Genomic DNA, 24,073 nt, shown 5'->3' on the forward strand with positions numbered 1-24,073 from the left:
TTATGTCGTTCGAACGCAATAATTATTCACGTCATAAGTCATACACGCGGATATGCTCTCTGTACGCCGGCAAAACTAAGCCGCTTTCAGCGGTAACTTCCGTGTCTCTGTGACCCATATTCGTTCAAAAAAGGAACATGAAAAACAAAAATGATCACTTTATTACCGTCTCAATGAATATAAGAAAAATATCAAAAGGAAGTTACCGCTGAAAGCGGCTTAGTTTTGCCGGCGTACAGAGAGCATATCCGCGTGTATGACTTATGACGTGAATAATTATTGCGTTCGAACGACATAATTATTGCGTTCGCACGAGTTAATCATTTCGAGGGAACGGAATAGTATTTTGAGGGAACGCAATAGTATCTTGTGGGAACGGAATAGTATCTTGTGGGAACGGAATAGTATTTCGTGCAAACGACATAATAACCTGTGGGAACAAGATATTAATCTGTGGGAACAAGATATATTTTTATATCTTAATGTCAGGACACGGGCTCCGTAATAAATGATAAAAGGATGCAATGTAAAAAACCTGGCTTTGTACTGAGGTTGAGGAAACAAAGTTTTGGGGACATGTCCACATCAGTGACACCCCACCCAGGTTCACAGAGTCCACTATCACAGGACCCTCCAGATCTAGACCCGGGAGATCCCACTGCAGCGACCCCGCTCACTGAGAAGGGTCCATCACCGATGTGGAGGATCCCTCGGAGGAAAACTGGAATTACAGCTAAAATGTAAAGAGTAAAATAAAAGATAAAATAAATTAATTAAAAAGGAAAATAAGTACATAAATAAACTTCAGTAGACAAATAAAATTGTAAAAGTGACTAAATACATTAAAAATGAATAAATAGACTGATTTAAAAAATTGCTATATACACATATCAAATTGATAAAAAGAGGAAATAAAAATATCCAATGAATTCCCAAATTTCAGTTAAAAGCAAGATTAAAAAAGTAGGTTTTGAGCCTTCCTTTAAAAACATGAACAGTCTCTGCTGCCGTGAGGCTCTCTGGGAGGCTGTTCCACAGGCGAGGTCCGTAAAAACTGAATGAAGCCTCGCCGTACGTTTTTGTTCTAACTTTTGGAATAACCAAAAGGCCGGTATCAGAGGACCTCAGGGCTCATATTTTAAAATCATATCAGATAAATATGAAGGCCCAAGACCATAAAAACATTTGCAAACCAATAAAATAACTTTAAAAACAATTCTGAATTGCACAGGGAGCCAATGGAGCGATGTTAAAATGGTTGTAAAATAACTGTGAAACAAAGTCTGTTATCTGACTTTGTTTCACAGTTCGTCTGTCAACTCGTAGTATTCAATGAGGTTTGCATTTAATGAAACTGATGGAGTTAAGCCCAAAACACAAACTGCTGATTATTATCTGTGATAAATAAGAAAAAATCAGGTTCTTTACATTTGATTCTGCAGTTTGGTGCTATGATTCAGACCCAAACCTTTACACGGTTATTTGTGAATTCAAACCAGCGTAGGAACCACAGAAAGAAATGTGCCACTAAGCAGACCAATGCAAATCTTCGTCCTCTCTAGTGGTAAATCTGTGTAACTCATATCAACTTCAATTTAAAGTAGTGACCACATCTGCAAAGAGGAACATGTGTACTTCTTGACATTCATGACCACATCATTCATGGATCCTCTGCACATCATTCTGCCTTTTCTCAGGGGTAACATGTTCTTTTACTGTTGTTGTTCAAAGTTTTTCAGTTTCTTTATTTTTTTTTACTTTGCAGAATTTTAATTTAAAGTTGAATGATTTTTAAAATGACATCTGTTTTACAGGCGCAGTTTTAACTGGACTGCATCAATGTTTGAGGTGATAATCAGACATGGAGACAACATCACTCTCTATTGTGACTGTAAAATGAGAAATAGAGGATGGACTGTGTGGTTCAGAAATTGTTCCAATGAAAACCTGTTCTTGTTCTAACTACAATGTATTTTCATTCATTTTTTACCGTTTTATCCCTTTTGGGGTCACAGGGCTGCTGGAGCCTATCCCGGCCACACCCTGGACAGGTTGCCAGTCTGTCGCAGGGCCACAATCACACACCCATCCACACTCACATTCACACCTAGGGGCAATCAAGAATGACCAATTTACCTATGGAGCATGTTTTCGGACGGTGGGAGGATGCCGGAGTCCCCGGAGAGAACCCACAAATGCACAGGGAGAACATGCAAACTCAACACAGAAAGGTCCCCCATTGATGTTCTGGTTCAAGTCCCCAGGGGCCTTCTTGCTTTGAGGCAAGAGCACTAACCACTCTGCCCCCGTGCAGCCCTACAATGTACTCATTTTTAACATTTTAGGAAAACTCAGTTTAGATTGACAAAGAATGGTTCCTCTGATTCCTATGACCTGTACAGTGGCCATCTTTACAAATGGCTACTATTTTGGATTTTTCCTGTGGCTAAAGTGCTTTTCTGAAAAAGGAATCCTAAATTACATCCATGACAAATTTGGTGCTTACCACAAAATGCACTATTTGTATGAAATGTCAACCTTACTGGCACCGCTAGTATAACCCAGTGAACAATTGTCACTGTGAGCTGGTAAGTTAACACAATCAACAGGAGGACTTCCTGAAATGAATAGAAAGTCTTTCTCTCAGTGATCCCACATGGAAGAAAAAAGGTTCAGCGCACTGTCTTGTGGGGTCCAGATGACCCCACTCCCAATGTTAATTGGTACACTGTCACCAAAACTCAGGGAGTTATGGACAAGATTGTTGTTCACCTTCTGGCATCCCCCTTCAGGGGTCGCCACAGCAACTCAGCTTTTACTGATTCACCCAGGTGGTTTGGTGGAGATTTTTAGGCCAGATGGCCTTCCTGACACAACCCTGTATTTTAGCCAGGCTGGGGACGGCCATGGGGAGTCCCAGACTTTGGCTCCCTTGTGACTATAGTTAGGCAGTGTTGGAGTTGGTAGCTAGAGCGACCTTAGTGATTGTCCATGACCTGGAATTTTTCATAATAAGCTTTATCAGTCTTCTATTGAAAACTTGACAATAACAAATGACTTCTTAATTTAATAGAAGAATTTAGTTATTATTACTATGAATATGTTGATTTTTGCCATAGTACGGATATTTTTTTAAACAAGCATTTTCTTTTTCTGTGTGCTATGGACTTTAGTTAAAACAGAGTAAAACATATTCTTTGTTCTGACACTTGCAATAATTAAGTTTTATTTTACTTTTCAATGTCATTATTCTCCAAATCAGTGTGAATGTTAAGACAAGATAGTTGAGTTGTTCCTATTGTGTTTAGTCTCCCTCCAGTGGAGAGGGCCTTTATAGAACTAGGAGTTATAGATTATATTTAACATTAAGTAATAAATCAAGTGACCATACAGCCGTGCCGCCCACTGTAACTGACTTCAGCCTAGTTCTAGTTTTTTTACTTATACCTGCGGTGTCTGATTGTCTTTATTTTTCTATGTAGTTTTGTCACAATGACATTAAAAAATGAAACTATGCCATTTTAGGACGGCGCCCCAGAAATCCACCACCCATCTGTGGGACCAAAGAAGAAGAATGCAACTCATACTTTAACCTTTGGAATATATTCTGCTGTCCAATTCACCCCAGATGTATAGAACATTTTCCAGAAAGGAAATATACAAAACTGCTTTAGTCAAGTGTAGAATCAAAAGAATAATTTTTTTTGTTTCAGATAAATTTGATCTGACTCATTTTAAGTTTACACAATGCTAGACATCTTGATAGACAGATTTACTGAATTGTGGGCCTAGTCAAAGGACAGTTGAGTTAGACACCAATTGCAGTCCTAGAGAGAGTTTGTTTTTATATTTTACTAAAACTGACTTTGTCTGCCTGGTGTGTTTGATGTTTCAAGGTTCCATCAGATGCATGCATCATTGTGGTCAGACACTCAGAACTGGTGGTTTCTGAGCTTCTGATGAATTCATGCAGGAGGCCTTTGTTATTCTGACACACAATATGTGATCAAACAAATGTCTGTTTGTCTGATGCTCTTGTGTTTTTTGACTCAATCATTTCTAGCCTAAATGACATTCTGAATCTTGCAGATGTGCCAAATGAAATCCTGTTTAAAAATGGCAGATAAATGGCTGTAGTTTCTCCAGGCCCATGTCTGCACACAGAGGTGCAGATGGGTCTGAGCTAAAGTGGCAAACCTCAAAAACCCAATAGTTGCAGTAGAACACATGAAAACAAGATATAATTGTTGTGATGTCTGATGGAAAAGCCATCAAGACATGAAAACTGCAAAGATGTTTGTGTGATATTTTGTCAAATGTGTTAGAGCAAATACTGAATTGGTTACAACTAACTGACCTTTCCATATACTAAAATCCATATTCTTTGTCACATTTCCATGATGTACATTTTTGTGTGTTAAACAAAAAAGAATACATTTATCAATATTTTTTAACTTTTTTATTTAATAGATTAAGTGAAAGGAGTTGAAGTATTCTGTCTCAACTAAAGCTGTAAAACTCCAGGCCTTGAAGGCCAAGGTCTTTAATGTTTTCCGATTACCCTTTCGTTGTGACTATTATTACCGAAACACACCTGATCCAGGTAATCTGCACCGGATGAGACAGAGTTTCTGAAAAAACAGGAAGCTGCCCACCCTTGAGTTCTGGAGTCTAACACCCCTGGGCTAGACTCTAATGGTGTTTGAAAGACCCAGTCCAATCATTTTATTGGAAAACCTTCCCAGTGGTCTTTTAATTATGATTATTCTGGTTTTAGCCAAAATAAAAATCCTGTGTCATTTTCTAGGTCATAGTTTCTGCAGAACGGCAGCAGGTTCCTAAGAAATTCCCCACCTAGTTGAGGGCGGAACTGTTAGTGTGGGAGTAAGTACGGTGGCCGAGAGGTGCAAGGCACGCTTACATTTAAGATACAGCAACAGCAAATCCCCGTACAAATGAACAAATCACGAAACACAACAGCAAATCATGAAACACAACAGCAAATCATGAAACACAACAGCAAATCACGAAACACAACAGCAAATCAATTGTGTATGATTTTTTAAATGTTATTAATAACTGTTTTCTTTATTGGGACATTTTAAATACATGATACAGTCCTGAAGCATTCTTGCTAGAGTGGTCTTAACGGAGAGGGAATACCCTTAATACCGGAAAAGCAAAAACCTTACCTTGTTAAACGTTGTTGTAATTTTTATTGTAGTAATACAATTGAAGAAATGCTTTTGGACTGTCTCATGTATTGAAAATGTCCACTAAAAAAAGACAGTAATAAGGAAATGTAAAAAATAATACACAATTAGTTTTATATTACGTCACTTCCGGGATTCAGGACGTTCCGTTTCAGTTAGACGCCGTTTCTCCGCTTTCCTTTTTGTGTTTCTGGATTTGTTCATTTGTATCGAGATTGTTTTTGTAATTCAGTATTTGTTAGTTTTCACCCAAAATTGCTTTTGTGTTTCAGGACTCTGTCATGTGTTCCGTGTCAGTATTTGCTATTGTGTTTCATGATTTGCAGTTGTGTTTCAATATTTGCTGTTGTGTTTCCTGATTTGCTGTTGTGTTTCAGTATTTGCTGTTGTGTTTCATGATTTGCTGTTGTGTTTCGTGATTTGCTGTTGTGTTTCGTGATTTGCTGTTGTTTCTTTATTTGCTGTTGTGTTTCGTGATTTGCTGTTGTGTTTCGTGATTTGCTGTTGTGTTTCGTGATTTGCTGTTGTGTTTCATGATTTGCAGTTGTGTTTCGTTATTTGCTGTTGTGTTTCATGATTTGCTGTTGTGTTTCAGTATTTGCTGTTGTGTTTCAGTATTTGTTCATTTGTACTGGGATTTGCTGTTGCTGTATCTTAAAAAAAAAAAAAAAAAAAATGTAAGCGTGTCTTGCACCTCTCGGCCACCGTAAGTAACCCACCATTCATTTCCCATCATCCCTTTATTTACACTCTCTCCCACAAGCGTATAGCCCCTCACAACCCCAGCTTAACATTACCGGTGTCGCAAAGTTGTTTTTTTTTTTTTTCATTTTTGGGTAGCAGCAATTAATGACAGCAGTCAAAAAAAAAAAAAAAAAAGAAGAAAAAACAAACAGACAAAAAATACATGGGGTCAAATTTGAGCCTGTGGGGTCTCCAGGTTGAGGGTTCAAATATAATGGTAATATGCTGAGATGAAAAGGCAAACAATTTAGCTCTGGTTAAAAGTACAGGCATGTAGAAAAGAGAAACAGCAGCTTGAAGTTCTTGTCACCACTCATCCAAGTGGCTTCATGTGTGGCAGTGTGTGAATGTGTGTGGGTGAATAGGTAAATGGGTTTGTGACTATAAAGCACTTTGGGCCTTCGAGGAAGGTAGAGAAGCGCTATACAAGTATTCGCCATTTACCATTTATCTGTCTGAGTAGTGTTGAGTTCAAGTCACATGTGCAGATGGGTCCCCCACATTTGTGCCTTTGGATGGTTCATTAAGAGGAACAAAGAGGGAAAGAAGAGTGTGGTAAATTCTCTCTTTCCACAACAGCATTTTCCAACTGTGAGGACTAAATATCTGTTTTGAATTTGATACCAGACAAGAATTATGATGGTGAAACTAAAACATAACTTAAAAATGTATCTGTGCCAAAATAATAAACACGTCTGAGGCTCTCAACATTTAGTCTGAACTTTAAAACTTCTGTGTATAACTTTTGACCCAAACCTTTACACTGCTATTTTTGAATTCAAACATGCTTAGAAACCACAGAAAAAAAAGTTCCACTCAACAGACCAATCAAAAGCTGCGTCCCCTTCAGTGGAAAATCTGCGTATCTCACAACATCTTCAGTTAAAACTGTGAGCGTATCTGTAATGAGAAACATTTGTACTTTTTAACGTTCATGACCACATCATTCATGGATCCTCTGCTCATCATGCCTTTTCTCTGGGGTAACTTGTTCTTTTACTATCAGTCAAAGTTGATTTGGATTACTTCAAATGACTTTACTGCATCTCAATTTGAAGTTGTAAAAAAAATAATTTCTCAAATGACATCTGTCTTCCAGGAGCAGTTTCCTGCAGTTTTGACTGGACTTCTGCAACAGTGTCTGAGGTGACAGTCAGACATGGAGACAACATCACTCTCTATTGTGACTGTAAAATGGGAGACAGAGAACCGCCTGTGTAGTTCAGAAACTGTTTCAATGAGAGCCATCCTGTTCTTGTTCTAGATAGAGAGTACTTCTTTCATAATTTAGGGAAAACTCGGTTTATTTGGACAAAGAATGTTTCCTCTGATTCCTACGATCTGATGGATTTTACTACTGTGGAACTGAAGGAAAGAAGGTGGAAGACAAGGAAAAAACTGATCAAAAGACGTGGTATAATTACAGCAACATCATCAGAAAAATCTCCATCAGTGAGTATTTTACCCAAATGACTTCTGATGAAACGTTTAATGTGTTTTTTCGCAAACTGATTTTAGCAGGCAAAAAAATAATAAAAAATTGCTTAATTTCCATAGAAAATATTTATTTTCTGCTGTAAAGATTGAATGAGATGAAGCTAAGCTATTTCTGTCATCACATATTTTTCACCAGTTTAAATCTTGAATATTAAACATTTGTTTTCATATATGTATTTTTGTTTTCATTTTTATGTTTATGCAATGTTTTTACTTTGTGATGGAATACAAAAACATGAACTCATTTGGCTCAGGGTTAGAGTTTAGGGAAAAAAATAGGAGTTCTGTATAATATTTGTGTTCTTTAATTGTTTGAATCGCCTTTTCTAATTCTACATTAGCATTTTAAAATCATGAAGTAAAAACGTTAAACTACTTTGACAGATGTTTACATGAAGATAAAAGGAAAGATCTTCCTGATATTAAGGTAAATAAAGACTCTTTAATTAGAGAATTTATTTCCAAGCAAAAATCTTTAGAATTTGTTTATTTACTTCTTAATTTTTATGATCACTGATTAGATTTCTGTTAAACTATAACAGTGAACGGAAAATAATAAATCTCTGAAATTTGTAGAACAAAAGCATTTTTTATTAGTTTAAATTTTCATAGGACGCCACCTTCTGGAAGCATTTTCTTTCTAAATAGTATATTAATTGTTAGATAAATACAACAGCTTTATTTATTTTTTATTTTTAATGCAGCCTCCAACAGGCCTCATAACTGTACCAATGACAACAACATAATGCTGGTGTATGCTGGAATCTGCTCTCCTCTGTGTGTCCGATCGTTTCTGTTCTCTCTGCTCTCCTCTCAGTTCTGGTTTACAGGATTTGTCAGAAATCAGGTATCTCAGTACTTTCCTTAGATTACTACATTCATGCCTGATTCTGCATTTAATCATATATCACATGTTTTTTTTAAAGGTTTTCTTCAAACTTCTGCAGAAAACTCTTCTCAAAATTCTGAAAATAAACAGAACTCAAGAGATCAGACGAGACCGACTCAGCAACAGGTCAACAGCACCAACAGCCTGTCACAATATTCTACATTTAACCCTTGTGCTATCTTAGATGACCCCACCCTTACCTTGACGTGTTATTCCTACCATGACAAAGGTGGATAAAGGTGAAAAGATTTCATGTTATCCATGGACACTAGTGAAGATCACAAATCATTGAAGAAAAAAGGTTCAGAGCACTGTCTAGTTGGTCTAGATCACCCAACTCCCAACGTTAAAGTGCCTAGGATAGCACAAGGGTTAAAAAGCCAGTTGCTTTCAAACTGTTTGCTTCATTTGATGCTGGGTACTGGTATCAGCCGATTTTAGATTGTGATTATGGGATTGTGAGTTGGAATTCGAAAGGTGGAGAAAAAAAACAGATAGAGATGAATAAACAACAATCCTCTGGCTGCTTAACTGAGTCAAAAAACATCAATCTTTTCTTCTGTAATAGTTAACTGACCAAATGTGCTGATCCAGCATCTTTTTGTGACTATATGTCACCATGACATGACATCCTGACCCTAAGCGGTGTGAGAGTTGTAGATAATGTTTTTGCATTTAATGTTTACATTGGAATCTTATTAAATAATGTCTTTATTGTATATTTTTGGACTGAATACTACTTAGTTCAGAGGTTAACAAACTTTTTGCAAAGAGGGCAAAATTCGATGAAGTGAAAATGGCCTGACATTTTTTAAAATCTATTTTAATAACATTAAATGCTAATAAACTGTTTAATGACATTTTATTGCAATGTCTTTTTTTTATTTGATCGCTTAGAAAACAAACACATCTAAATATGATTTTACTAAAACTACTTTCAGTTTGTCCGTTTTTTGCACCGTTCGTTGCCGTAGTTAGTATGTGTTGTTTGGTAGTTCCTCTTGACCTGAAACTCCTTGAAAAAAAGTCTCTTAGACAGACACAGATATGAAAGGGTCAATGGCCGACGAAGTGTGCATTATTACTTTTTAACGCATGCCGTGGAAGCCTGAACCACTTCCATGAAGTGAGCTAGAAAGCCTCACAGAAGGGTCACACTATAGTGTTCTCTTAGGCTTAAATGTAATTTAGTCAACCACAATCAAGAAATCCTAAACTCGGTTTTTAGAAAATACTGGGGGCTGCATATTATTGATTCTATGACAGGAACATGCGGACTGGTAAAAATCTCAACCCAGGCCGGACTTTGGACATGCCTAATCTGGTATATATTTTTCAATCAGTCCGGAGATATTTGTTTGTTGGCCCTCTTGCATTTCTGCATATTTGCTATTTTAAACACTAAAAGATCATCAACAAACGTAAATATTTCATTCCAGGATGAAGATGTGTGCTATGCTGCCCTGGAAATACGACATTCATCAATGAAACCAAAGAGGAAGAGAACAACTCGGGCTTCTGACTTCAGCACATATTCTACTGTCAAAACATCAAAACTGTAGAACATTTTCCACATATGAGTCCAAGATTGTTACCAGAAAACTAACAAAGCTCTTTGTCACAGATATACATTTTGGCAGATATTTTTGAACATGTTATCTTTGGCATCTTTAGATTCAATTTAGGATATTTTCTTGCATGCAGACCCAAATGCCATTCAACATTTCAGTTCTTTTTTAACATTTACAGGGACAACATGTGTGCCTTCTATTTTCTATTTACTGTTTAACCGTTGTGCTATCATATGACCCCACCCTTACATTGACGTGTTCTCCCTACCATGACAAAGGTGGAACGATTTCATGTAATCCATGGACACCAGTGAGGTTCATAAATTATTAGAGAAAAAAGGTTCAGAGCACTGTCTAGTGGGTCTAGATGACCCAACTCCCAATGTTAAAGTGCCTAGGATAGCACAAGGGTTACACGGTTTACCTGCAAAAAAATTGATTTTGACTTACAAATTCAATAGGGCGGCAATTAAAGATTTTTGTGTATTTTAGACAAATGCGTAGCTGTATTTTTTACATCTTTACAATCAACCCAGTTTAAATTTAATAACAATTCACAGTTTCCCGTTATTGAAAAACAGAATTGTTCCACCTTCAATTCCTTGAAATAACCTCCTTTGAATTTGATCTAAAGATGTTAATTTATCATATTGGAACTTTTATTTTTCCTAGACAGAAACCTCAGAAGGTACTTCAAAAAACATCAAATGAAATCTTCTTCTTTTAATTCTTTGTTTCTCATAAGATGGCTCTGCCTTGTTGTGTGTCTAAGAAAGTCAACAGTACAGAAACAGGCTCAACCACCCGAAGGTCTTCAATAAAGGAAACACACACAGGAAACCCACAATGGTTTTGCTGCACTCACCTATCCGTGTAGTTCAACACACTGACTAATGAACAGCAAACTCAGGCTACAGATAAATTTGCTGTTTCTACATGATGTGCATCTGCACAAAAGAAAAATGAAAAACAGAAATGATGGTGATGTGGTAAAAATGCATAAGTTAGCAGCTCTTGGGATATTTTTTCTAAAAAGAAAAAGACATGAGTGAACGAGTTCGCCTTTCAGGCAGGTAGACTCTGCAGTATTTACTTTGGTTACTCCCCTAGGGCGGTAGTTAATTAACTCACCTGTTCAGCGTCCTATTTAAGTCCAGGTGTGCAGCCGTTCATTCTCTTATCGCAAGCGCTGCATTCGTCGCCCCACCCTCCTCCCCGGCTTCCACCTGTGGGCTCCGTTCGGGGTTATTACCCAAATGTTTTATGGAAAAAATTATCTCATGGAATTGTACGGAGCCTGATGCCAAACGAAAAGATTGTGAATGCCAACTTAAAGAATGTGAATATTAAAGTATGTGAAAATAAATATATTCTACTGCATACTTCAAGTTTTGTTTAATGGCAGTTTAACCACTTCCTGGAAGTCATCGAAACTTTAAATCAGTCACGCTTTAAGGGTGAGAAATGACAGGAAACCCACAGCGACGAGCAACATGCAACACCTTTTTGTCAACAGTTTCATGCACAAATAAAAATAGATATAGAAGTTGTGCTGAGAATGAGAAAATTAAAAATGTAGGTGATGGTTCTTATTTATCTAGCTGACGTCTTTGCTTTGAATTCAAAGTTATCCTTAAGAAAGACATCCAGATGAGAAAAAGACGAAATACCTTTTCTTTGCCAATCCAATGTTTTCTACTAAAGAAAAGGCAAACTATCAAACTGTCAATCAATCAATCATGACTGTCCAACGTGCTGGGAAGAGTTTAAATGCAAAAAACAATGACTAAAGTTCATTGTAGTGAAGAAATTGAAAGCTGATTTTGTTAAAAGACAAAGTTTTAAGAAAATCTTTTTTTTCCAAAAGTTTATACTTTGTTTATGTTTGTTTTCTAACATGTCTAATTTAAGAGGTTATTAACCCTGAAAAACCCACTGGGTCAAATTTGGCCCTCTTTTTTGATGTTTTTATGTACATTTTTTTCTATTGTGTCCTTTTTATGTTTTTATTTGTATGTATTTTTTGGCTGCTTATCAAAATGAACGTCTTCTTATCAAAAGAAACAAACAAAAACCAAATCTTCTTGATTAACTTTAAAAGCCCTGAAGAAAATTGTTGTTGGGTTCTCCAGGGTTAAAATCCATCCATCTTCTTGACCCGTTTTATCCCTTTCGGGGTCACGGAACTGCCAGGCCTTTTGGTGTGTGAATATGTGTGTGTGTGCAGGAGATGATTGGGGCCTCCTTCCCTCCTCCAATCGCCAGCCTTTCCCCGAAGCATAAAAGTCTCAAGCAACCCCTGTCCCAGTGGCAGCTGAATTCCTGGGAGGAATCTGTTTTATCAGCTTGCCCCTGTTCTCTGACTTGGCATTAGAGGCCCGGGGAAACTGCCTGGTTTTCCTCTATGCGTGTGATCTTTGTTTTCGGTTATGCTTTGCGTCTTGGTGACGTCCCTCTAGTTTCAGTTCCACTTCGGTTTTGTTATTTATTGCATTAGTGCCTACACCCTCAAGTTTGTTACCTTTTTTTCCCCTTTGCAGCTGTCACTCAAATAAACGGCTGCGCTGACAGCCTTTGACCCTTACCGGCTTAACTTTATTTTCTTTATGTTACCTATTTCTCCCTTCCTTGCGGTGGGATGTAACACTTAAGCTGCAGGTTGGGTGAAGCCGGGTACACCCAGCTGGACAGGTCGCCAGACTGTTTGTTGTAAGGCCACACAATCGCACCCACAGTCACACCTAGGGACACAATTTTTGAGTAATCCATCAACCTTTGAAGCCTGTTTTTGGAATGTGGGAAGAGGCCGGAGTGCACGGAGAAAACCCACACAAGCACATTGAGAACTCCACACAAAGGTCCCCGCTGGGATTTGAACTGGGGACTTCTAGCTGTGAGGTGAAACCACTAATCACTGCACAAATAGACACCAAATATATATACAATACTGCATTCTTAAGAATCACCTGCTGCTCAATGTGGACAAGACCAGGGAGATGGTGATCGACTTCCGGAGGAAAAGGACAGTCTTACAACCCCTCTGCATCCTGGGCAAGGATGTGGAAGTGGTGGAGGAGTATAAATACCTGCGTGTGACCATCGACAGCAGACTGAGCTGGAGGAGCCACAGCACTGCTGTGTACAAGAAGGCCTGCAGCAGACTCTACTTCCTAAGAAAGCTGAGGTCTTTCAATGTGTGCAGCAAGATGCTGGGGATCTTCTACCAGTCTGTGGTAGCCAGCACCTTGTTCTCCTCTGTGGTCTGCTGGTGAAGCAGTATTGCAGTCAGTTACACCAACAGACTGAACAAGCTGATCAGGAAGGCGGGTTCTGTCATTGGCTGCAAACAGGACACATTTGAAACAGTGATGGAGAGGAGGTCCCTGAACAGACTCCTTTCAATCATGGACAACCCAGAGCATCCTCTCCACCCTGTTCTGGACAAACAGTGGAGCTCCTTCTCTAGGAGGCTCAGACAGCTCCGCTCCAAAACTACCCGGTACCAGAAATCCTTCATACCCAATGCAATAAGCCTGTACAACAACACACACTGCAAAAGATAACCTTTACAATTTTTATTATCTATTTGTATAGGTTTTTTTTTTCTATTTTGCACGTCTTTTGCACATCTTTTTACCTGCACTGTTCTGTGAATAGCTTTTTAAATTATTCTACCTTGAAGTTTGCATTTATGCTACATTTTTTTTGTTCTTGTTTTTTTTTTATATCATTCTAAGTCTTTTTTTTCCCCTCTGCTGTCAGTTGCTATGGTGACAAAGAATTTCCCACGTGTGGGATCAATAAAGTATTTCTGATTCTGTTTCTTAAATATTATCACAGGAAGTTAAAGTCCAAGTAAACAAAGGTTGACTCAGAAAGGACTGAAGCTAAAGCGTAGCTGAAACACTGCTGTCACTCAGTCTTTTTTCAAATAAATACATTAGGTCCACTTTCAAAAAATAAATTTCAGTCAGATAACTCATGCAGTAGAGAATTATTTATTTTCCATATTTTCTTTTAGTTTGGCATAAGGCTCCATTCAGATACAATAAAACAATATCTCCAAAGAAAACTTCGGGTATAAAAGCTGCCCCTCTATCTGTGTCCGGCTGTTTCTGTTCTTTTGGTTTTCTCCGTATACAAACTATGTCAAAATGCAGGTATGTACTAAAGGATGCTCACAGATCCTTATTTCAATTGAAGTATTTTTCAATGCTAAATTTCCCACTAAAAGAAAAATTCCAATTTTTTATTTTTATTTTTACTTTTAACAGTATTTTTTGTTTACTTTCTATCTCTACTAATATCTCAAAATACTGAAAAGAATTAGCCATGAAGACAAAAGCATCACCAGGTGATGAACCCAAGTAAATATGTTTTTTTAACCTCTCTATCTAAAGGCCAAAAACATGAAAGTTGAAATCTTAGACAGAGAGGACAGTTTGAGTGAGGAGCTAGAAATGGTGCTGGGTTTTGTAACACAATTGTCATGACCGTTTTTATTTTTTTAATTTTTTATTTTTATTTTCAATACTTCTGATCATTAAAAAGTTGTGATAAGCCTAATATTAAAGGACTTATATCATGCAATCAACTTTTTGAGCTTTTCACTGTATTGTAATGTTTATTCCAAACAATCCAAAACTGGGATTTTGATCCATTTGCGCATCTCTCAGCATTCCTGTAAAAACCTGCACTCTGAGCACCAGCCCGTCTTAATCCACAAGGAGTGAAAGTCGGTGCCTCGGAGATCGAGTCTTCTTACTTCGAGGTAAAAAAAATGAACTGTGAAAATAACACCTATTTAGTCAAAACATTGTTTATTAGTGTGCCAAAGGTGAAATCATATATGATTTCACTGAAAGTTTTAAGAAAATATTGATATAGAGTAAACCCTTTAAAATCTTCCGTTCACAATGAGGCAGTACAGCAGGACTCCATGCATCACATCTCTGTGATGTTTTGCGTGCCCATTCTGTGTGATAACAGCACACTGTTACTGTTTAGAGTCAAGTTGAACAGCAGCAGTGTTTCTTTAGTCGTGTTTTGCATGTTGGGCTCAATTTCTGAACAGAGAAAAGTCTCGATACCAAAGAGCTGTTATTCCAGATTTGTTTCAGGAAATGGAAATAAAAAACTTGTCCTTGATCAGTATTTTAAGCATTATTTACTTCAACCAGACCACTTCCAAGAAGTGAGAGAAACTTACAGTGACCGTAAATCAGGCTCAGCCACAGTATAAATGTGAGAATTAACAGGAAACCCACACTGATAAGCTATGAGCCTCAAAAAGACCTGATTACGCAGACATTGTTCTCAATGAAAAGATTTCTTATTATTTAAAATAGAACAATAGTTTTAAGTTAAAAAATAAAACCATAATCATCAACGTTTTTGTTTCAGAATGTAAATATAGTGTAAATAAATGATGGTAAAACTGGCCTAAATGAACTTCACTGAAGTAGACAGGAAGTCCACAGACATGCAGCCCCTTACCCAGCGGTAACAGTTTCACATGTGAGCTGATTCAACACACAGATAAGAGCAAAGTCTCTGTGAGTTCTACCTGTTAGGATGAAAGATCAGGTTAACAAAAGAGTAAAAAGGAGGGATTTACAGGGTTCACCTATGTTAAATTTACATTCTTTATCATAAAAATGATCCATTGAAAGAAGATATTAAATATGTTAAAAGATTCAATGTATATAATAATATTGCTAATTTGTAATGATTTGGGAAAATAAAAAAAATAAAAAGGTTAAAAAGACTTATAAAACATTTTCTTTCTTCTTATCCTTTATGATGTGATCATCTTAACTAATTAATAGACTGTTAAAAGAATTGATTGATTTTTTCATGTGATGATGAGGGGGATCTTTTCTTCACTCCTGTGAATGAGGAGGATCAGGCTTTCAAGTCCGGCCAAAAGCAGATACGGCTGGTGTTCAGTCAGTTCTGCTATAGTCCAACAGAACCACGGCATCCTCAGGATCCAGTGTTCCCAGACACGGCTTAAACATCTCAACATGTCAAAAGTCCCGTCAAAGGAGGCTGCTGAGGATCTCTACGGTGATGCTGCCATCACTGAGCATGTGTGGTCTGTGTAGCAGCTGGTAGTCTGACTTATTCTCACGTAGACATCCTCCAGAGGAGCTGATTAGTTTTGTCGGGTTAAATAGATAGTCTGAACTTTCTCGGAAAAAAAAAACAACACATTTTTAAACATCAATTGTGTGTATTACTCCCCCAAGACAATAAGAAAAAAGAAAAAATAGTTTTAATTGATTTTGACCAGGTTGGCCAGCAGTTCAAATCTCTGTTTTGGTAGAAAAAGGTTTATCACCCTCAATTCTGCAGTTCAGCGCTCTGTTTTTAGACCCAAATTCCTTGTATTTGTATTTGTGAATTCAAGCCAACAAAGAAACCTCAGAAAAAAAAAGTTCCTCTCAGCACACCAATCAAAATCTGCATCCCCTTCAGAGGTACATCTGCGTATCTCACAACATCTACAAGTTAAAGCTGTAACTGCATCTGCAAAGAGGAACATTTGTGTTCTTTGAAACGCATGATTACATCACTCATGGATCCTCTGCACATCATTCTGCCTTTACTATGGGGTAACCTATTCTTTTACTTTCATTCAAATTTGGTCTTATGATTCATTGTATTAGAATTTCAATTTAAAATTGCAAAAGAGAGGCTTTTTAAATGACATCTGTCTTCCAGGAGCAGTTTCCTGCAGTTTTAACTGGACTTCTGCATCAGTGTCTGAGGTGACAGTCAGACATGGAGACAACATCACTCTCTATTGTGACTGCAAAATGGGAGATGAAGGAATGACTGTGTGGTTCAGAAACTGTTTCAATGAGAACCATCCTGTTCTAGTTCTAGATAGAGCGTACCTCTATTCAAATTTAGGGAAAACACAGTTTATATGGACTAAGAACGTTTCCTCTGATTCCTACGATCTGACGATCATCAATGTCACTTATTCTGATGAAGGATTTTACTACTGTGCAACTGAAGGAAAGAAGGTGGAAGACAAGGAAAAAATTGATCAAAAGACGTGGTTTAATTACAGCAACATCATCAGAAAACTCTCCATCAGTAAGTATTTTACAAAAGTGTATTCTTTTTTATTCTGTTTAATCTACAAATGCAATTGTTAGGAAAAAATAAGAATTTGGTCAATTTATAAAGGAATTAATAATTTCTGCTGTATCTCTCTCGTTATGGTCAGAACCTTGAATTTTTGTATAAATTATCATTTGTGAACGTTTTTGAAAAACTTTATGTTTGGATGTAGAAATATAAGGCCAACTGTCTCATGGTTTAGGATTTTACATAATACATGTGTTTTTACTGTAGTTCAATTGGATCTCCTAATTTAATTCTATATATCTGAAAAAAAGCCCCAAATTATCTAGAAGTAAAATATTTGAACTCCTTTAACAAATGTTGAAACTTTCATAACCATTGGAGGATTCAGTTATGCAACAATGAACAGTTTTTATGAACTTAGATGAAAATGTAACTGAATATGAAATTATAAGTTTTATGAAATCTCTGAACTATTAGCATTATGGTTTGATTTTTGAACTTTCTTATCAAATGTTGGATTTCTATGAATCTATTTAAAATCAACCAACTACATTTTTTCCTGTAGAATCCAGTGAACTCCATCATTGCGAAGGTGAGGTACCATGGAATCCAGATGTTTGGTGGAAGCTGCCCCTCTATCTGTGTCCAGCTGTTTCTGTTTTTCTGGTTTTCTCTGTTTACAAACTTTGTAAACACACAGGTCAGTACCAACGGATTTTCACAGATCTTTATTTAATTTTAAGGGTTTTTCAAAGTTTAATCTTCCCCCAAAAGAAAAATTCGGACTTTTACATTTTTCAATTTTTACTTTTAACAAAAAATTTTCATTACTTTCTGCAGTAAAATCTCAAAATACCACAAAGAATCATCCATCAAGACAAATGCAGCATCAGGTAATGAACCCAGGCAAATGTTGTTGTCTTTTTAACCTTTCTATCTTAAGGCAAAAAACATGGAAGTTGAGATCTTAGACAGACAGAGAGAACAGTTCAAGGGAGGAGTTAAAAAATGGTGGTATGAGCAGCAGTAGCAACAAAAAACAAAACAGTTTTTATGGTTACTTCATTAATTAAAACCTGTATATCAAGTATATATATATATATATATATATATATATATATATATATATATATATATATATATATATATATATATATATATATATATATACATATATATTTGATCAAATGTTTTTTAAAAGTGTAAAAAAAAAATATTGGTTTTGCTGAATTCTATAAGCAGTTCTGGAATATTATATCTCCATTATTCATCAGAGCAATTACAGAAATAAAGCAAACCTCAATACTTCCAAAACACATGAATACAGCAGTCACCTCTCTGCTGCCAAAACCTGATAAAGACCTAACTTTCCCATCAAATTATCGCCCAATCTCTCTTATTAATGTAGACTTAAAAATCATCAGCAGAGCTTTAGCTTACAGGATTGAAAAAGTAACCCCCCATATAATTCACCCAGATCAAACTGGCTTTATTAAAGAAAGACTCTCCTCTAGCAACACCAAAGACTGTTTAATTTAAGACATTATTCGACTCTACAGCAAAAAGACACCATCTTAGCTACCTTAGATGAAGAAAAGGCCTTTGAGAAAGTCAATTGGACCTTTCTCTTTAGTGTCATGGAAAAATTCGGTTTTGGGGAGTCATTCAATAACTGGATCAAGACTCTCTATAATGCACCTTCAGCCACAATAACCACCAATGGTATTACATCACAGAGCTTTACGCTGTATAGAGGAACTAGACAAGGATGCCCACTTTCTCCTTCCTTATTTATTATATTTACTGAACCTTTAGCAGCAGCTATACGACAGAACCTCAACATAATTGAAATTCAGACGTCTCTAGTCCACCATAAAATTAGTTTATATGCTGATGATGTTTTATTGTTTCTACAAAATCCTCAATCATCATTACAAGAAGTTATACAATTAATTAATCAATTCTCAAAAATTGTAGACTACTCGGTTAACTGAAACAAATCAGCTGTCCTTCCGCTGAATAAAACTGAATGGGAAAGTACAGCCTTTACCTCAGCTATTCCAGTATGCATAAATCACATCACCTACCTGGGTATTAAAATTTCCCCAGTGGCGTCAGAGCTGATTAGCCTCAACCTTACACCTCTGTTGAAAACAGTAAGGGATTACCTGCAATGCTGGGTAAATTTACCTATCTCCATCATGGGCAGAATAGCACTAATTAAAATGACAATTCTTCCTAAAATAAATTATTTACTTTCAATGATTCCAGTGCAGCCCCCTCGGAGCTGGTTCAAATCTTTAGACTCAATCATTACAAAATTCTATTGGAAAAATAAAACACCACAAATAAAATTAACCACCTTGCAAAAACCCAAATCTCAGGGAGGTTTGGACGCTCCCAACATTTACTATTACTCGCTTGCTAACCAACTGCAATATGTCTATGAGTGGATTCATCCAAGTCAGTCAGACACCATCTGGTTAGATAGTGAAAAAGAAATGTGCAAAGAACTCCAAATCTCAGACATCCCATTTTTAAGTCAATCTATCAAGAGTCATCCATGTTATAAAGTAATGACAATAGCCTTCACTCTCAATGCCTGGTGGAAACTTTATAAAATTACAAACTCAAGTCTATCTATATCTTATTCTACACCTATTTGGAATAATCCAGATTTTGTTAAGCAATAAAAAAACAATCAATCTTCAATTCTGGGCAACAAAGGGTATTACACATCTCAAACATATTTTTTATTCTAGTACAATTTTCTTATCTTATCCAAGAATACGGCATCAGGAATAGTCAATTTTTAGAATACCTACAACTTAAATCTTCAATAGAAGCCAAAATATCTGTAACTACAATAAATCTAGATCTTTCACCTGCAATAACAGATTTAATAAAAATAACCTCAAGAAGGAAACTTCTCTGTAAAATATATAAAATAATCATATTCTCAGATGAATCTTTATCACTTCCCAAAACAAAGTAAGAAAACGATCTTTCTATTTCTGGTAACACGGAGTTCTGGCTTCAAATATGTAAAAACATCTATACTATGACAAAAAACACTAACTTACAACTAATACAATACAAAACCCTCCATAGAATTCACTACACAAGAGAGAAAATGTCAAGAATGGGATGTGATTCAGAGATCTGCTCATTTTGCACTCAAAATACCCCAGACACATATATTCATGCAACTTGGGACTGCTCACCCGTTAAAGAATTTTGGGAAGAATCACCCAAACCTTATCCACCTTCTTGGCCTGCCTCATCCCTTTATCACCCTCATTGTGTCTTCTAGGAGACCTGTCAGAATTAACACATTTGAATATTGACCCATCTAAGATTAAATTCATTCTTTTAGCAATAACAATAGCTAAGAAAACAATTTTCATGAGCTGGAAATCAAAGAACACCATAAACCTATCTTTATGGAAATATTTATTTCTTGAATATATTTCTTTAGCCAGTTTATTACCTTCTCTCCCCGACACAATCACACCACTATCAGTATGGTCAGCCTTCATGGAGTTCCTAGACGAACATTAAGTCTCATCTGAGAATCAAGTATGTGACTGTTGTGTGTCCTTACCCTTTTCACCTTTTTCTCTCTATAAGGTCCTATTCACTTCATTTGCAGGCGTCTGGTTATATGATTCTTTAATAACGTACCCTAAGTATGTAGTTAACACAATGTGTGACAGTTAGTTCAAGCTTGGGGATGGAATTCTCTCTCGTTGTCATTAGATCAGACACACACTCACACACACACCCACACACACCTACACGCACACACACACCTACACACACACACGCTTTATGTGGTAGTTGTCAGATCTGGGTTTTTTTCAAGTGTTTGTTGTTTTGTTTTGTCTTGTTTTGTTTAGTTGTTGTGTTGTCTCACTTAAATAAAAATAAAAAAAATAAAAAAATAAAAAGACTGACTCCAATGAAAAAATATGATGGCCAAGACCATGCAAAGGAACAATGCAAACAAAAAAAGAAACATCGCATTTAAAAATAAATGATGCTGCAAAGAAAAAATCCCCAATTGTAGTGAATTATCAGGGGTTGACTTTGCCCGTGCACAGCTGTGATAAGAAGGAGAAAGAAGGAACAGGAGTACAGATTGGAAAAGGTACAAGAAAGTAGATGAACATGTCAGTGTTTAATATCACTATGTGTACGCTTTAATGTATTATTTGTTTCTAGACCATCTAGCCCCAGCTTTGAAAGTAAATTGGAGGATGCTGGTTTATTGTTAGGTTTGGCTAAGAGGAAGAAATTCATTGTGCCGAAAGACCCTTGAGAAGATAAGAATTGAATTTTGTAGCTTTACTCCAACATGCAGCAGAAACACAGTTCTATGTTCCACCGCCCGCTCTAATCCAGAACAGTCTCTACCACAAACACAACCATGAACAGGTACTGAGGGCCTGGAACCAAAATACATCTGTTGTTTTTATCATTAATAATCATACCAACAATAATCTAGGGTGTGGGTAACAATTGGATGAATGTGAATTTGGCTTTTTTATTTGCAGCAGCGTTCCTTTTTATTGTGTTTCTTTGATTTCCTACATCATTTCTTTTTATTTGCAGCAGCCTAAAGAGTTTGGAATTATGGATGATGTTTAACGTTGAGTAGTTTATTACGCAAGAGTTTTTCACCCAGTGGATATTCCCTAATCTCAAAAACTCAGAACCATTGGGATTAAATCATTCTTGAATAGGAAAATGCTTTGGACTACCAGGTTTTGTAAATTACTGCAACCACATGGAGATATTTGAGGCATTAGAGAGTTTGAGGGGCATCAGCTGTAGAACTGAAGCCACATGTATGAAAAGTGTTTTCATCACATTTTCTCACAATGAAGGTAAAAAATTAAACTTTTGCATTTCAGGATGCTGCACTGGAAATCTACCAACCATCTGTGGGACCGAAGAGGAAGAACGCAGCTCATCCTTCAACCTTTAGCACATATTCTGCTGTCCAATACACCTCACATGTGGATCATCTGTCATAAAGGAAACAAGGAAACTGATGAAGTCAAGTGAACATTTTTTTTGAAAACGTATTTTTTTTCTCCAGAAAATATTGATATGAAAGACCAGCATTTCACGAAAACTTATCGTAAAAGTTTTTGTGTTTTTAAGCCAAATATTTTGCTGTTAAACTAGGTTCACACCGGCCTCAGCAATGAGTTAAAGGGACCAATTTCAATAAAAAGTTCATGTAAAAATGTGTAAAAGTACATTTACGGCTTCTGTGTTCAAATATTTGCATTTTCATGTTCATTTGGACATTCTTAAGACTGTTTTCGGGATCTCCGTACTGAACGCAAGTTGAAAGTTAAACTAGTAGAACTTTGAACAATCAGGGAGTCAGATTTGATAGTGACGGGTCAGAGTCAAAGTTGATCATGGAGGAGAAATTCATAAGGGAAGTTTGTTCCCGGCCAAAATTATACTGTATAAAGTCTTTCGTGATTTGCACCAATTTGATATTTTGCATGAAGGCTCTTCCAACTGTCGGTGGCGGACATGAGCTTATCTTGGAAAGCGACAGTCCAGGGTGAACACTGTGTGCTAAAAGAGCGTTCAAGAATCCATAATCAGCGTGTTCTTGAACACGTGTCGAATGCCTGGCGTGAAAGTAGCTTTAGGGTCAAGTGTTGCAACAATTGCTAAACTTCTGCCCAACTGTTTTTTTTGATCACAATGAGGCATTACAGCAGGACTAAACCACTTTTAACGTCACCTAGGAGTGAGTAATTGTGTTATTGACTATACAAAAGGGGCAAAGTAAAAAAGCCTTGATACCAGAAAGTAGTGGACACCCTAGATTTTTCAAATACACAAAAATTGTTAAAATTGATTGTTAAATTTTTATTTTTTGACTTTATGAAGGACAAATTTGTTGATAAAACAGATTTCCATGCGTCACATCTGTGTCTGTGCCCAGTTCTGTGTGATAACAGCAGACTGTCACTGTTAAGAATCAAGTTGAACAGCAGCAGTGTTTCTTTTGTCATGTTTGCATGTTTGGTTCAGTCTCTGAACAGAACATGAGACAATAGCTCTAAAAGGAAACATTTGTTTCAGGAAACGGCAAAAAACGTTGTTGATCATTATTTTAAGTACTATTTATTCAACAAGGCCCCTTCCAGGAAGTTAGAGAAACTCACACCGACCGTAAATCAGGCTCAGCCACAGTCTAAATGTGAGAATTAACAGGAAACCCACACTGAAAAGCTATGAGCCACAAAAAGACCTAATGACGCAGACATTGTTCTCAATGAAAAGATTTCTTATTATTTAAAATAGAAAAATAGTTTCAAGTTAAAAAATAAAAACATGATCATCAATGTTTTTGTTTCAGAATGTAAATTTAGTATAAATAAATGATGGTTAAACTGGTCTAAATGAACTTATGCAGCCCCTTACCCAGTGGTAACAGTTTCACATGTGAGCTGATTCAACACACAGATAAGAGCAAAGTCATTGTGAGTTCTACCTGTTATAATGAAAGATCCAACGTTTAACAAAGGAAGGAATTACAGGGTGTACCTATGTTATATTTACATTAAGATATAAAATGTGTCCAAAATGTCAACAGATTTTGGGAAACTCCTAAAATAAAGGTTTCAAATACTTTAAAAAGGTTTTGTTTCCTTCTTTACCCTTATCATGTTATCATCTTAACCAATCATTAGATTACTAAAAGCATTGATTGTTTTTGTCATGTGATGATGATGAAGATCTCTGTGGCGATGCTGCCATCACTGAGCATGTGTGGTCTGTGTAGCAGCTGGTAGTCTGACTTATTCTCACATCTACTTCTTCCAGATGAGGGCTACAATGATTCATCTCGACTATGTTGAAAAAACAACATTGATTGCGTGTACTCCTCCTCCAAGGCTATAAGAAATGAGAAAAAAAATGAGATTTTCTTGAACTGATTTAGACTTTGTTGGGTAATTAAAGGATTCTCCATGTTGGCTCTCAGTTTGGTTGTGAAAGGGAACAAGCATCATTTTTCATGT

General features: G+C 36.6%; 2 long non-coding RNA genes across 3 annotated transcripts; both read left to right on the plus strand.

The window, feature by feature from the left end:
* Positions 1-6,765: 6,765 nt before the first annotated feature.
* LOC144990261 (uncharacterized) lies at positions 6,766-10,955 on the plus strand. The gene is made up of 2 exons (XR_013654267.1): positions 6,766-8,469; positions 9,783-10,955. It is a non-coding gene; the product is annotated as an uncharacterized LOC144990261 (long non-coding RNA).
* Positions 10,956-15,402: 4,447 nt separating this feature from the next.
* On the plus strand, positions 15,403-23,907 carry LOC144990260 (uncharacterized). 2 transcript variants are annotated; one of them, XR_013654266.1, is made up of 5 exons: positions 15,403-16,531; positions 16,641-17,021; positions 17,581-17,715; positions 17,856-17,908; positions 21,932-23,907. It is a non-coding gene; the product is annotated as an uncharacterized LOC144990260 (long non-coding RNA). The 2 variants fall into 2 exon arrangements; XR_013654265.1 differs by having other exon boundaries at positions 17,581-17,908.
* The last annotated feature ends 166 nt before the right edge of the window (positions 23,908-24,073 follow it).

Source organism: Oryzias latipes (genome assembly GCF_053564925.1).
Source record: "Oryzias latipes strain Hd-rR chromosome 1 unlocalized genomic scaffold, Olatipes_Hd-rR_3.1 chr1_Y".
In the NCBI taxonomy this organism is placed as follows: Eukaryota; Metazoa; Chordata; class Actinopteri; order Beloniformes; family Adrianichthyidae; genus Oryzias; species Oryzias latipes.